This window comes from Rhea americana, unplaced genomic scaffold (genome assembly GCF_003343005.1).
Source record: "Rhea americana isolate MKP2758 unplaced genomic scaffold, rheAme1 scaffold_70, whole genome shotgun sequence".
Classification (NCBI taxonomy): Eukaryota; Metazoa; Chordata; class Aves; order Rheiformes; family Rheidae; genus Rhea; species Rhea americana.
In genome coordinates this window covers 77,548-92,151 of record NW_028186868.1, presented here as the reverse complement: position 1 = coordinate 92,151, position 14,604 = coordinate 77,548, and the positions used below count along the sequence as shown (strand labels likewise).

At 36.0% G+C, this 14,604-nt stretch overlaps 1 protein-coding gene across 2 annotated transcripts in view; it reads right to left on the bottom strand.

The window, feature by feature from the left end:
• LARGE1 (LARGE xylosyl- and glucuronyltransferase 1) overlaps window positions 1–14,604 on the bottom strand; it is a 288,083-nt gene that overhangs the window by 270,666 nt on the left and 2,813 nt on the right. The window contains exon 1 of one of the 2 annotated variants that reach the window (XM_085321683.1): window positions 176–194. The exons of the other annotated variant lie outside the window; for it this stretch is intronic. The gene's annotated coding sequence lies outside the window, so the exon portion shown is untranslated. Of the gene's footprint in view, window positions 1–175; window positions 195–14,604 lie in introns of those variants that run through there. 2 annotated transcript variants of the gene reach the window in all.

Below are 14,604 nucleotides of genomic sequence, written 5' to 3'. Positions count from 1 at the left end.
GCTAGGTAATCAGAATAATTCCTGTGGCATTAGCAACCACCTCTATGAAAAAAAGAAAAAAAATAAGAAATTAAGATMAAAATTTCTGCATCCTACTCTCTTGAAAAAGAAAACTAAAAATACCAAACACATGCACTATTATATCTCAACAGCAAATCCATCTGGAAAGTCTTACCTCCCAGATGCTTTCCCCTAGTATCTCATTGTCCTGCTAATCTTTGCAAGCACCCTTGGGAGAAAAAAAAAAAATGCACAACTTACTGTCAGGCTAACAGTTTGAGGAAAGAATAATACCCTAGAAACATACCCTAGAGAATTATACCCTAGATCAGTCTGTTTCACATCACAACTATAAAAAGAGGAAATTATATTTGGATAATATCAAATGCAAAAATGTATCAAAATGAATAATCATCATCTTACATGGACACAATAATAAAGAAGTACGTTTGCAAAAAATAAAAATCAGAAACCTCCCAGAAAGTCCAATAACCTTTTCTGTTCAAACAAATCAAAGTTTAATCCCATTAAAGCAGTCAAAATTTCAGTCAATTATTTTTATTTTATAACATAAAAATGTGATTCAAGTAAGCCACATAGGTAGTCATGTCTGGTTTTAAAGAAGTCCACAAATTGTTCTCCCTAAACTTCAAAAGGATAACAGGGTTTCTTCTTACCAGTCACCTGTATACCAATGAACCTTGCAARCCTGTCATGGAAGCAAGTGAGAGTCATTCTATTAAGTTACAGGGTCTGAGACAGATTTCCAAATGAAATCCTTTTGACTGGAAAGATATATCTACTTAGTCACATATAGTGACTACGACATCTATTTGGACCCCTTTTGTTTCCTCTGCTGTAGCTGTATGGCTAGAAACTCTCCTGCCTGTTGCTATTTAAACTGTCTGAAGCAGAGCTGCTGGCACAGAAAGAACCTTCCCAACAAGTTAACACAGTTCTCACAATAAACCAGGCTACTACGTACCTAACAAAGGCTAAGTGTTATTGTTATCAAGTTGTTTTCTTTTCTTCCGTGTGACTGAATTTATGTAACATATGCATTATAGCATTACAAACAAGTAAAGAGCCGATTTAAAATATAAATAATAATAACATACATGATTTATAAACACAAAAGGACAGCTGATGAGGAAAGAAAGAAAAAAAAAGCATTTAATTTTACAAGGCTTTTATTTTCCTTTACTATTTTCCATAATGAAAACTTYCTAAAGACAGCAGGATATACTCCTCCTCCATACATGTTTTTCTATGTCCACAGCATCTTCATCCTAATTGGTTAGTTTTATAAACTTTTTTTTTAATTAAGAGTTGCTGAAAATGTGAAAATCTGCACAGATATAGGCAAAACAAAAGGATTCAGAATAGACCAGTAAGATTTTATACTGTTTCACCCTATTAGGCCAAGAATATACTTTATATCAAAATATGCATAGACTAAGCACCCAATGGCCTAGTTTTTGATGCCCTGGCTATTATTCCAGAATTCCCTAAAATTGGTTGCTTCTCATTTTGCCAGTTCCTCTTCATTTTAGCCTCCTCCAGACATGGCCAAACTATTATACCCAATTCAAATAAGAACAGTCCTCAAACTGCATCACATTAAGCCTTAAATGGCTTCCTCTATGGTATAAACAGGAGCGCTACTTATAAAAGATTTGGGAGCATTTCCAGAACACACTACGTGATTCTTTCCAGTCTTACACGTTACCTAAAAATCTCCTTACCCACCAGAGTAAGCAATGAGTAGAATCATTGCAGCAAGTTCACACAGCAAATAAAAATGTAGGTGTCCTAAACTGCTTTTATTCTGCTATGTTTGAAGCATTACAAATGTATGTTCCAAGAAGTGAAGCAACACATGCAACATGCATGCTCAAAAAACTACTTCAAATTACTATGAATTTCTTTATATCATCCATTTTTTCTCCAGATACAGAAAAGATTTAATTTCTCATTCATAGCTGCAAATATATCAAGTTTGGAATCTTAAAATAAAGTCTTTTAAGTTGTCAAAACATGATCATAATCTTAAAAGTGTCTTAACTGAACAACATTTTCCCTCCCTCCTTTACACACAGTGTTCAGATTACTGAAAAGACAGAGTGTACATCCACAAAACTTTAAAAAAGAAAGGTAACTCTAGCTTGTAYGAAGAATATAGGCAGAAATAATCTGCATTTTTTACGTTGTAAGTAACAGTTATAAATTTAGACATGCTGTATTGCAGTAGAGCTAGAGAAGACAGGTTCATTYGCTGTGCTAACATTTACTACAGAAACATTTTATTTGCTATACAGCATTATCCTCTATTGCATGAGTAGCTATCTAGTCAGAAAGAACTACTTGCATTTCTTGCCACTGTTATTTTGTCTCATAGTTTTCCAAATATCTTTGTTCATAAAATGTTTGTCAAAATGCACACACACATAGCACCAGGCAATGAGGAGATGAGAGCAGATGCTTTTACGTGCCAGTGGGCGGGATGGAAAAGAAGCTGCAGAAGCAGCTTTTGCATACAATCCATTATAGTTATTCTCCTTTTAACCATCTAACGGCAACTCACAGATTCACCCAAAATACATTAAATCCTCTGAACTTATGAAATGATGCATCATTGAAGTCACAGCAGGGAAGCCAACTCAGTTTAGGGGACATGAAAGACTAGCTCTAGAACAACTTTTTATTACAAGGTTATGGATAAAAGACACAGGAGACATTTTAATATAGCGAGAAGATGCACAGTCACAGGAGAAGCACAGTGGAAGCACTCTCCATATATCTTTACAGAGGCACCAAAGAAAAATTCTTTTCAAATAGATTTTCCATCTCCAAAACWGCAAAATAGATCAGCAATGCCTTAATCTCTCAGTCCCCTGCTCCAGTGTGTTAGTATTCTTGCATATATGCTCTATTAGGCTTCTCAAATGCATGCTCTTAAAATAAGCTACCTGTCTAAGATCTGAAATTCACTTCCATCCTCTATAGATTCTCTCTCTGCATCATTTACTACTGTAAAACTGAGGTTGCAGTAAAATTTACAGGTTGAGGAAAAACTCCATTGTTCTGATTTGTTCCTCTTTACATTGCTTGTGTTAGTACTGGTCTTTACTGGTTGTATTTATTGAAAGTCTATTTAGTTGCAAATTCCAGCAACTTGAATTCACATATGCTAACGAGACATGTATACAGAGCAGGCACAGTACATGAATATATTATTAGTAGTGTTCCATTACAGCAAAGCATAAAAAGGAAGACGACACTTAGATGCAATATCTTAATGGGACAGAATGATGCGAGTAGAAAGCCCATATCTAGCTCCATCTAAGCTACTGAATGTGAAATCAGAGGTGAAATGCATAGGACAAGAATGAGTAAATCTATAAACAGCCCCAAATTATTTGTTTTATTACAGGAATACAAGTGACTACAATCATACTGAACAGGCTATTATCAAATCTCTTCAGTGACAAAGCTTTCTGTTGAAGAGCACAAATAAAAATAAGTGCATAAATCTCAAGGATATGCAGCTTRGGGCCATTATCCCAGAGGATTACAGAACAATTTTGCATCCTACCTCTGTTTTTAGTACCTCCATCTTTGTTTTAATATTGTAGCTGTCACCATCACTGTTATCTGAAGACTAGAGTCCCCTTCCAGTTACAAATGGTACGCAGAGAAACCCTCTCACTTGTTGATACAGAGTCTAGCGTATACTTTAAAGGTACACACAGTAACCTTACAGTAAGAGTCAATTTTTAATAAGTCCTGCCAGTGTTGTCCAACTGTATAATGCTTTAATTATGGAGCACTATATTGCAAATTATGGACTGTGATTGCCAGGCATCACCAAAGACCACTGTCTTGCTATACACAGAGCAAATACCTAACAGAGAAATCATACCTGTTCTAAGGTACTTACATAACCCAGAGGTAAGCTTAGGGATAATAAGCGGCCAAAACACAGCAGTAAAGGTGAAACATAGAGGAAAGTATAGCAATCAGCAGTCACTGCACATCTGGAGAGGCAACAAGAGAGTAACCACTCTCAAATAACACCACTGGTTTTAACAAGAACACCCACATGCACTATGGCACATAACCATCCTGCAGTCCAGCTCAAAATGAAGACTACAGTTAAGGGACTGACTCGACTTATATGTAGTATGAATCAGGATTTTAACTTTGGACTCCAGATAAAATGAGAAATTGGTGGTCCATACAGCTCTACARAGCTTATAAAAGGTTTCCCCAAATAACCCATAAATCTTATAAATGTCATCATACCACTTCTCTGTTGAAATTAAAGACATCATTACACAAGCAAACACGCCTCCCAATTTGTAAGAACATTTTTCAGAACATGCTTTGATGCATGAATAAGAATTAAAAAAAAATAGCTCACCATCATATTTTGGACTCAAGAGAACTTCTCATCTCCAATACACACACACACACACACACACACACACACTTGACCTAAAGTGTGGATCAAAACTTGACTTGATTGGGCCCAAAAACTAGAAACAAAATCAAAAGAAAAGGTGGAAGAAAGGCAAGAAAATGCAGTCTAATCTAAAAAGCATAACCCACTAATATAAGAACTTGAATGCTAAATGAACTCTTTTGTGTTTAGAAAACTAGAATGTTCTTCCTCCTGACTGCTAAGCCACTATTCCCTTAATGATGGGGAAGAAAGAAATTGGTTTAAAATCTTCAGTCTTAAATGTCTGCTTCAGAATTATGGTACTTTTCAGCAAGACATTTGCTGACTCGAGTAAAAAGCTTAGCAATGCTGACTGGTAATTAAGATACTTCATTTACAACACAATTTCCTATTTGTACAGGGGGAAAAATGCTTCTTATGACATGAAATTTCCCATAATACTGAAAAGAAGCATGTAGATACAATACCATCTAAGTCTTTCACTTGTACCATGAAGTAAGCCATTCCTTCTTATGATTAGTGAATACATGCTTGAATATAGAAAACTACTAAAGGCAAAACTTAAGTGCTGCTAGAGCCAAAGAAAATAGTTCTTGGAAATTTTTAGGATCGCATATTCAAGTCTTGTTTCAAAATTCATGTCAACAGGAGTCATGCCATTACATACAGTTGGACCAGGCCTCAACTGCCTTGCAATATGCCTAATAAAATTTCCTAAGTTGTATTTGTAGAAATTAGACCTCTATCAGTTCCCACTTCCCCTCCTTCAAACCACTGGTTTCACTTTATTAATTCCTGGATGCTAAACAAATACACAAAAATAAACAGATAGAAAAATAACATATATCAATCCACATTTCTTAGTCAATCAAAAACAGAGAACCTTAGAAATAATCTATCATTTGTTCTAAATAGAGAAGTTAATTATCTTTGAATAAAGATAAGAATTCTGACTATGTTACTTTCCATATATATCTTCACCTCAAAGGGAAATTTTCATAATAGACCCTGAATATTCACAGATTCTTGATTTATTATACATAGGTATGGGACAGTCAGACACGCTAGTGTTTTAATCAGACTGTCACAAAACTTCTTCCTCCCGTCTGTAGTGGGACAATTGCAAGCATCTTTGAATCAACTGTGCCAAGCTTGGATAGATAATCTGTCCTTTCTTTGGGGAATATTCAGTGCTTTTAAAGAAAAAAACATGCCTAACAATTCAAACTTTCAATCTACTTGTTAGCTACAGATATACAGAGAGAAGAAAAACAAAACAAAACAAAAACCTCTGCAGGTATGACAGCACACTGGACATTCAGTGGTGCTTAGAGAGATGTATTAGAGGCATGAACCACTCCCACTAAACATTCTGCATTCTAGACATAACAAGTAATCTCAGATACACTTCTCTGCCAGCCTTTTGTGAAGCAGCTTCTAGAATACAGATCCTGGTCTGCATCAGAAGCCTGCTCCTGAGCCACAAAATTGCAGCAACACCTCACATCTCTGTATCTGTGCTTTGCCAGCAAAACAAATCCAAAATCCTTAAGAATCCCTCCAGTTTTCACACCAAGTATAAGCCATGACAAGAACATCTTGAATCAGAAATAGTTCTATATGAAAATAAGAACACTTAGTAGCTTTCTGGAGCATTTCATCTTTCAAAACACTGCAAATGTTATCCTGCCATCATCACTGTTTTGGGGAAAGGAAGCAAGAAAAGAAGATGCAAAACTTGGTAGCAAAATAGATTGATGGCTTTCACTTTTTTGCATACAGTGGTTTAATTCCTATCTTAGTGATACATCAAAACAGATTCTGCTCTACCGGAACAGCAAAGAAATACTACATTATTATATAGTSATAGACCTGGGTTACTGGTAGACCTGGGTTGCTTTCAATACTAACACTTTCCCAAAGGAAAATCATGTTGTTTTCCTTAAATTAACATTGCAAATGCTTTACATTCCATACCAGCACCATAAGAAAAGCTTTTATATCCTTACTGAGAATGAAGGGTTTTTCATTTGCAATTTCCATTAAAACATTTCCAAAAGCACATACGCCTGGCAGAATCAAGACATTAGATAAAAAGCTGTAATTTGTGCAAGTTTGTCCATTACACGGCCTGCTGAATTCCATTTTCTTTGTTTAGGGTGCTTTTTGGCTCTTTAGCCGCAGCTAATGGGACAGTCTTATGCAAAAAGATTTATCATCTGCTACATTCATATTCCTTTGGGGTGTCTAGTATGACTACTGTAGATCAATGCTGGGGTTCCTACCGAGAACCCCTATGTCATCTAGAAGCATCACTGTATGCTCATCAATATCTCATCACAGTAAAAATTGCTAACTTATGGATAGAGTGGCAGTCTCAAAGTGCAGGACACCAACAGATCCCCATATATATTAGCTCTACTATTAGCGCCTCACTCCCCTACTAGGGGTACTGATTTCAGTGCTCATAGAAAAAAAAAAATAAAATAAAGCAAGAATGGCAAAGACTTTCACTTGGATATTTAAAATTCAGCTCAATTAAGGGAGTCTAAGCTTGAAGTCCTATGAACACTCTTATTTGCATTTTGAACAAGACCTTAAAAAAACAGGGGCTTGAACAGGATGGAGAAAGGAAGTCAGCTAAGAGGAAGGCACACTGGTTTTGTGTTCTTCCATTGTTCAGCCTAGTTTAACAGGCTTGGTTATTAGCGGGAATTTACATTGCGTTACCTCAGTAAACTCAGGTGAAGTTAGAGTCAGCAACAGCATTACACATGGTAGTCAGGTCCATGTTCGATAAGAAAGGCTAACTGAAAACATTAAAGTGTATCACCTGTCACAGTCTACTTAAGTAAGAGCAGAGAGGATTCCAAAATGAATCTAAGATAACCTGAACAATTAGAGAATGATTTCTCACTAAAATCAGCATTACAAACAGCTCCTGAAAATGTTTCTCACTTTTTAGTAACATCTCTGGCCTGCTAGAATAGACTGTTCAAGTCACTAAAATTTCACCAGAAATTCCACTTTGCTCAGATTAGTCAGTGGTACTAAGCCTTAAAACAACTGCAGTACCCTGACTCAAAGCAGATTAGACAGAATCAGTTCTTGGAGATCAAACAAGTTGCATCATGAACTCAGATATGCATGGTGAATACAGGCAAAGAAGATAAGAAAATGCAAGGGAACCTCAATTTCTTGCTATCTGTGATGAATGACTCTGTTCCTGCCATGTTAGATTAATTTAACTTTCATAAATTACCACCACGCACAGGCAGGTGCAGTGGAATCTATCTCCATCCTGCAAAAAGTTTCTGTTTGGTTAGTCCAAAGAATTGGTCTTACAGACTATTGTAAGATTTTATTTTAGCACTTTCAAGTCAAATATAAAAATGTACTTAAAATACCACATCAATTAAAAAAAAAAAAAATGACAGAGAAACACGGTTAAATACATTTATGTCCCAGAACTACAGTGAATTCTTTCAGAATTGTCCCCTGCTGTTGCTGCTGCCAGTGGATCAAGAACACAGCTTCTATCTTTTCCACAGACATTTAAACAAATCCAGTAATAAATAAGACAATGACATTCAAATGAAAAATACRATCATTTGAGAAAGTATCTCAAATTATTGAGATTAAAACTGCAATCAAAAAAAATGTATCAGTTTTCAAACACTTTAGCACATTCTTACTTCCACATTTTGTGAGCTCTTTTGGGCAGGAATGGTTTCGTGCTTTAGGAGTTTCTGACAGCCCAGCTATGCTGGCTGATGGTGTGAAAAGTGATTGTTGATTGACATAACTTGGCTAGTAGAAGCTACCACAGTAGTCACAACTATACTGGCAAAAATGGTGCTTTTATCTGAACTGCTTCCATCATTTGTGGAATTTTATTGGCATGAAAATGCTGCTGTGCAAGAAGAGTTCCAGCCACACATCAGTGTTTATATTGCTGTTTTATACGAGCATTCATATTCCAATGAAGTACCCTTAAGGTACACAGACTCTATGTATTTGTGCTTCACCCAGCATGAAGGAAACTCTCTCTCAACTTGAGCCCCTAGGCATTTCAGTAACATGAATAAATAACTGCTTTCTACACCACATTTGCAATTCCACTATTTCAACCAAAAAAGCCAAGATGTTTTCCCAAATCACATTACCTTCATACATGGCAACTTATAACATGAAAGGCTAGGAGAAAAGAAAAAAAGAAAAAAGAAAAAAAAGAAAACGCTAGACTCAGGCCTTTCTCAACATAGCAATGACCAATGCAGCATGATAAACCCAAAACTGAGGGACAAAACTCAACCACACAGAAAATTAACTATACTGCAAAATTAATTATTTCAGAGAATTCTTGATACTATCTGCAGGTCATAATTCTTTATTACTGTTGTAGAATACATTCTGCTTAGGTCTGAGAGAGGAAAGGTGGAGAGCCTCACGTATGGAAAGCATGAAGAGATTTAGGACAAAACGGAAGTTCCGACACTTGAAAATTTTGTTTTGTATAATACTACACCAACTTCTGACATATGCTGAATATGAGTTTACCTCAGGGATGTTTCTACGCTCCATCTCTCCCCACTCTATCCCCTTAACAATTTTGCCCAGCAGCACAGTGGGATACAAACCACACAACACACGGAAGTAGCCTTCTATTCAAACAGATGCTGTGCCTCACCCTATCACTGATCAGAAATGATATAAAATGATATCACCAATAAAAGTGCGGCATTCTTCATCCAGTTAGGATATGTCTATGACTCTGCACAAGCTTTGGTCTCCTTATAGTCCCATTTACGGTAACTTCTGCTACATTTGAGGGCTAAATGTTGCTTGTGCCACTTTCACTCTCCACATTCTTAACATCAGCTGGCCATAGATAAACTGCATATATTTAATAAATAATATTAACTTACAGCCATTAATGACCAGGAAATGTTTGTTTTCTCCTTAAAGCATTCTCCTATGTCCTTCTCCTTTAACTGTTGTATCTATTTCCTATCCTTCATAAGTAAAACACACTCCTTTCTCCCTTTGGTCATTGCATAGCCTCCAAATCAAAGAACATCTAAACTTTACTATGGTGGGCTTATTTTTTTCATTTATCTACTCTCTGTTTAACTTGTTAATATTTGTAGTATGTATTAGACTTAATATGAGCATATATTTCGTACATTTCCATACAAACACATACTGAGTATCATCAGTGATCAGTTTAAGGCACTAGTATATTAAGCACAGTTCTTGCTAAAGACATTGGTGTTTTCACATGCCTAAAGCATGCATCATTGATAAGATGCAATCTGATACACTTCAGGTGCCAGATGTGAACATTGATGTGAGAGCAGTGGACACTGGCAAGTATGAGGAAGTTGAGATTTTACATCCAACTGCCCCAGCAGAGAATGCAAAAGCAGGGGGCAAGGCTCTAAGTACAAGCAAGAGAGATATAAGCTCTAAGGTGGATGACTATTGCAATGGACAACTGTGTCTGGTCCTCCCTTATCCAAAAACAGCTAGAAAGTGAGCAGATCAGATAGCTGTATCTATGATATTTTCAGTTTGTACTTACTTATTTTTGCTTTTTGAGCTAGTGGTACAGACCACATTATTTTAATTCTACATTCTGCATAGTAGCCTCAGCAATTTGGTATAAAATCAACATTAGATTAAAAAAAGAAAAAAAAAACTCACTTTCCCTCTCATCACCTAATGGTTTCTCCAGTCACTACTAGGTCCCATCCTATGGTGGAACAACACTATCCTCATCATCAGTATTGATTTTTTTCCCCTCTTTTTCATCTGTAGTATCCCATTCTTTGTCAACGTAAATCTTACTGAAGAAGGGCATCCAAAGCCAAAAGCTTCCACCATTTCTTTAAACTGATCATTTTTTGCTTTGTGGAAGACAATGTCAACATGGTAGAAGGCTGCAACTTTCTCAGTACTCAACTGTTTAAGGCATTATCACCTACTGATTTCCACTACTTGTAAGAGTCACTGAAGATTAACCAGCTTCTCATAAATGTAGATGAGATTAAAAAGCTCTAGAAGACCAAAATCAAGGACATAGGTTATAAAATATTCCAAATGTAACAACAGAAAGATTACAACTTACAGGAGCCTTGTGCTTTAATGTTCCAATTCTCAGTTCTAATAAAAACAACACTTTGTTGTATGGTATACCTAACACTGACGAATCCAAACATGCAGACAATTTTACTCTTTAAAAGGGGTAAGAACCATCCCTATCCTGTTTAAGGATTATTAAGCATGCAATATTTTATCTTAAAAGAGTTGTCTTACATGGATGATAACTTCCATGTGTTTAAATCTGAGTGACACTCTAGAACCAGAAAGACTGGAAAAAAATGAAACCTAAGAATCTTAAGGAGAACACAATTTAAAGACATGTATTTGGGTATCTGGCAATACTAGAATGATTGGTTTCCATTTCATATTTCCAAACAGTGTCATACTTCCTTATAGTACCTTCAGCTTGAAAGACATTGAATTAAACAAATTCATACATCAATGTCTGGCAACTTCTGAACATAAAAATCTATTTACAATATTAATTAGAAGTAGCATTTACTGAAAGCAGAAGGGAAAACAATCATCAAGGGAATTTAGTACTAAAGCGACTGAGGCAGAGGTGCAGGACGAGGAATCAGGTAGAAGAAGACAGTGAAACGTGGCCATTATTCTGGAGGATCCCGAAGAGCTTTGAATATCAGTTAGAAACTTCATCTCATCTCAACAATTCACCACTCAGTAACAGCTTTCTTTTTCCAGGGTGAGAAGCATTACTTTCTTCAGACACAGTCATTCCCAAGTCCCTAAACAAGTCTGTAAGTTTATCTGGAAATTGTAAAAAAATGAAGAGGCTCATATTTGTTTGTATAAAAGTTTCACTCGGATACAAATTACATCACGCTATTTTAGTACTGAAAAACAAGCAAGAAAATTCAACCCTTGAAAATATAATTTTTTAAAATATCTGGATCATTATTCAGCTGAATGTAACTGCATCAAAAATACAGCAGTTGCTTGGCTACTCCTCAATAAAATCCCACACGTTCTGTCTCTCTGTCTCTGTCTCTCTCCCTCTCTCTACCCCTTCCCCCTCTCTTTCTSTGCCTCTTCCCCTCCTCCAATTCTTTCATTTTTCTGATTTGTATTTAAATGAAGGATGTTCAATAACATAGTTTTCCAGTTCTCTCATATTCATAGTCTTAACTGTCAAACATCTTCTAGGAGATAAAATTCTAAAACTAAGGATACAATCAAAATGATGGCATTCTGCATGTAAATATCATACTATTGGATTAAACTTTAGAGGGACTATTGAAAGCTGCAACTTAAAGTGACAACTCACACTTCACTAGGAGTCATAAGCCAGAAGAATATTCTGGTGAAGGTAAGGCGGATGCTTAAAAAAATTTTWACAAAACTAAGTTTTAATTTTAAAGTGTATTAGTTCCAGAATGTGACTGCAGGTGTAAATTGATATGGGTGTTGTCTATTTGAATTATGAAAGTTAAGGTTCTGGTGTCAGCACTTCCACTTACAGTTTTCCCARACAGCAGTAGATCATAAATACAGTTTTCATCATTTTCACAGATAACTGGCAAAATAGTAAAACCAGCCACTGTTAATTGATGAGGCTCTTGACTAGCTGCCCCTCAGGAAAACTGCATTCAGCATACACAGAGCCTAGCTTAATGTATGCAACATCAGCTTTCTATCCCCCAATGACACAGGATTGGTATAGAACTGGAATAATAGAAATCAGTCGTCAATACTCAAAAATGCTTGAGAGAAGTGTAGAGTGGTGGAATCTCTCTCTTCTTATCACTGGTCAAGAAACAGGCAATTGCCAGCTTTCATTCTAACACAGCACTTTGTTTAGCCAAGTGTTTTCTCTCCCTTCTATCACTATGATTATATAAGAAAAGTTAAATGTTTTTAGAAGACAACTGATTTATTGGTGTTTCCATCCTGGCACCTATACCTTTCCAGAATACAGAAGGGATAATCAGTGCTGTGAAAAATCTTTCCTTTAAGACCCATCTATTTCCTTTTATTATTTTCAAGTGTACCAATATCTATGTAGAGGTTGATGAGGAAGACTGTGTTTATCTACACAGTCTGAGACTTCTAGTTGCCTCCATCATCAGGCTAGGTGATTTGGTCTGATTTTTGTTGCAGCATTGAGCTGACCTCTCTGGAGTTCCTCTTGCCAATTTCAAGTACGGCTTCTATCCAGTTAGCTTCATTCTCCTGGAAGTAGTGGGTGTCCCCCCAGAAAGAACAGTGATTTGGATACTACTGCAAGCAGTAGTAGATCAGACCTAGTCTGATCTGCAAATTAAAGCAGGTAATGAAACTATTTTATACAATCCGCTACTAATTCTGACACATATGGCACTTACACAAAGATGACAGTTTTGCTTCAAAGTCAACACCAAGACTGGGATAATCCTTTCTAGCAATATTCTCCCCGATTTTCGAGTTACCAAGTTGCCTATAAAATAGAATTTGCTATCTGCTATTCCCCTTTCACAATGATGCATTAAGCAAGCTTTGCTATTAGATGGGATAGACCTCCAAAGGCTAAGCCAAGTGACACCAAAAGCAATTAGGAATCCCTACAAGGCACAAAGCATATTTCTTAACCCTTATCTTCCAATAGGGGTACCACCAGAAAACAGTGATCCAATTTAAAAGCAAAAGTGGAAGACTAAAATTACTTTCCTCGATATTAGTTTTAACTCTCTGACACTTAGATTACGCAGAATATGGGATAATGGACAATGTTTTTAAAAGCTAACATTCACTACAAAGAGAAAGGTGGCCAAATCAGACAATTGCACAAAAATAGCACACATGCTTAAGTAAATATGCTTCCTCATACAAAACTACTTCTCAAAAATTTTCTAGTCACAGGCAAATAATCAATATAGCGTAACTCCATGGAGACAAACTCATGAAAAAATGAGCATCTGTAATCATGTATTAGCCATTAGGTGCTCTTCTCAAGCAACCCTAACATAATGTTATCAGGACACACAAGTTGAAGGAAAATTTGATATACGCAAAATCTCATACCCTTAAAATGAGGGGTTTCTTTAATTAGTTCTAATGCAGATGACAAAAAGATCTTCAATTAAAGTTGATAGGGGCTCATTAACAGAAGCTTTCATACAGGCCTAGATATCTGGACAAAAAAAAAGTAACTATTGATATCAGTAGCAGTTTTGCATATGAACAAGGTCAGCATTTATTGCAAAGAATTTGTAGTAAGGTTATGAATTCTGCCCTTTATTAGCCTTCAGTTTACAAATATTAGGCAAAAAAAAGGTTCTCTTCTCTTTCTCCATGTGTGCTTGTTTTTCTAAAATAGTTCTTACAAATGCACACAAAAATCAGAGAGCAAATGAGTGAGGGGAATACTCAAGTATGCAAGGATCTATTGACCACTAGTGATTTATTTCAAGTAACACACACAAAAAAACCCACACATTTGAATAAGAAATAGTCACACAAGTAATAGCTTGAAGGACAGTTCCTTAGAACCAATAAACTTAAGAATATTTCAGTTTATCAATGTAAGTGTACATGGGAGATACATATGTTTTAACAACTTCCCAAAATAATTCATTTGGTAGAAATACTACATTGGCTAATATAAAATCTTACTCACTGAAATTTCTGTAGATCAGGCCTTTGACAGATCTTAGAGCTGCCAAAACACATGCACCCTTTCACCACTGCTCTGTGTTTTGACTACCTGAGGACAACACTTTGGAATTCCTATAGATTCAACAGCTGGCACAGGAAATCCAACATATGAGTATACGATATTATTTTTAGTGAGCCTTCAAATAAACCCAGTGCAAATTTCTCCACACCTAAAGACTTATCATCTTACTTCATCTGAATAGAGAAGAAAAAAGTTGCCATGCACATTTCAGCTTTAAAAGAAGAAAATAATGTCCTGCAACGTACTGGCATCAAAATATCTCCAAGTTATGCTTCTTTCAGCAGCAATTGAGAAGTTGGTATGTACTTTGAACAGGAAAGATGTAATGCAAAACACAAATCAAAAATTGTGGGAATTAAAT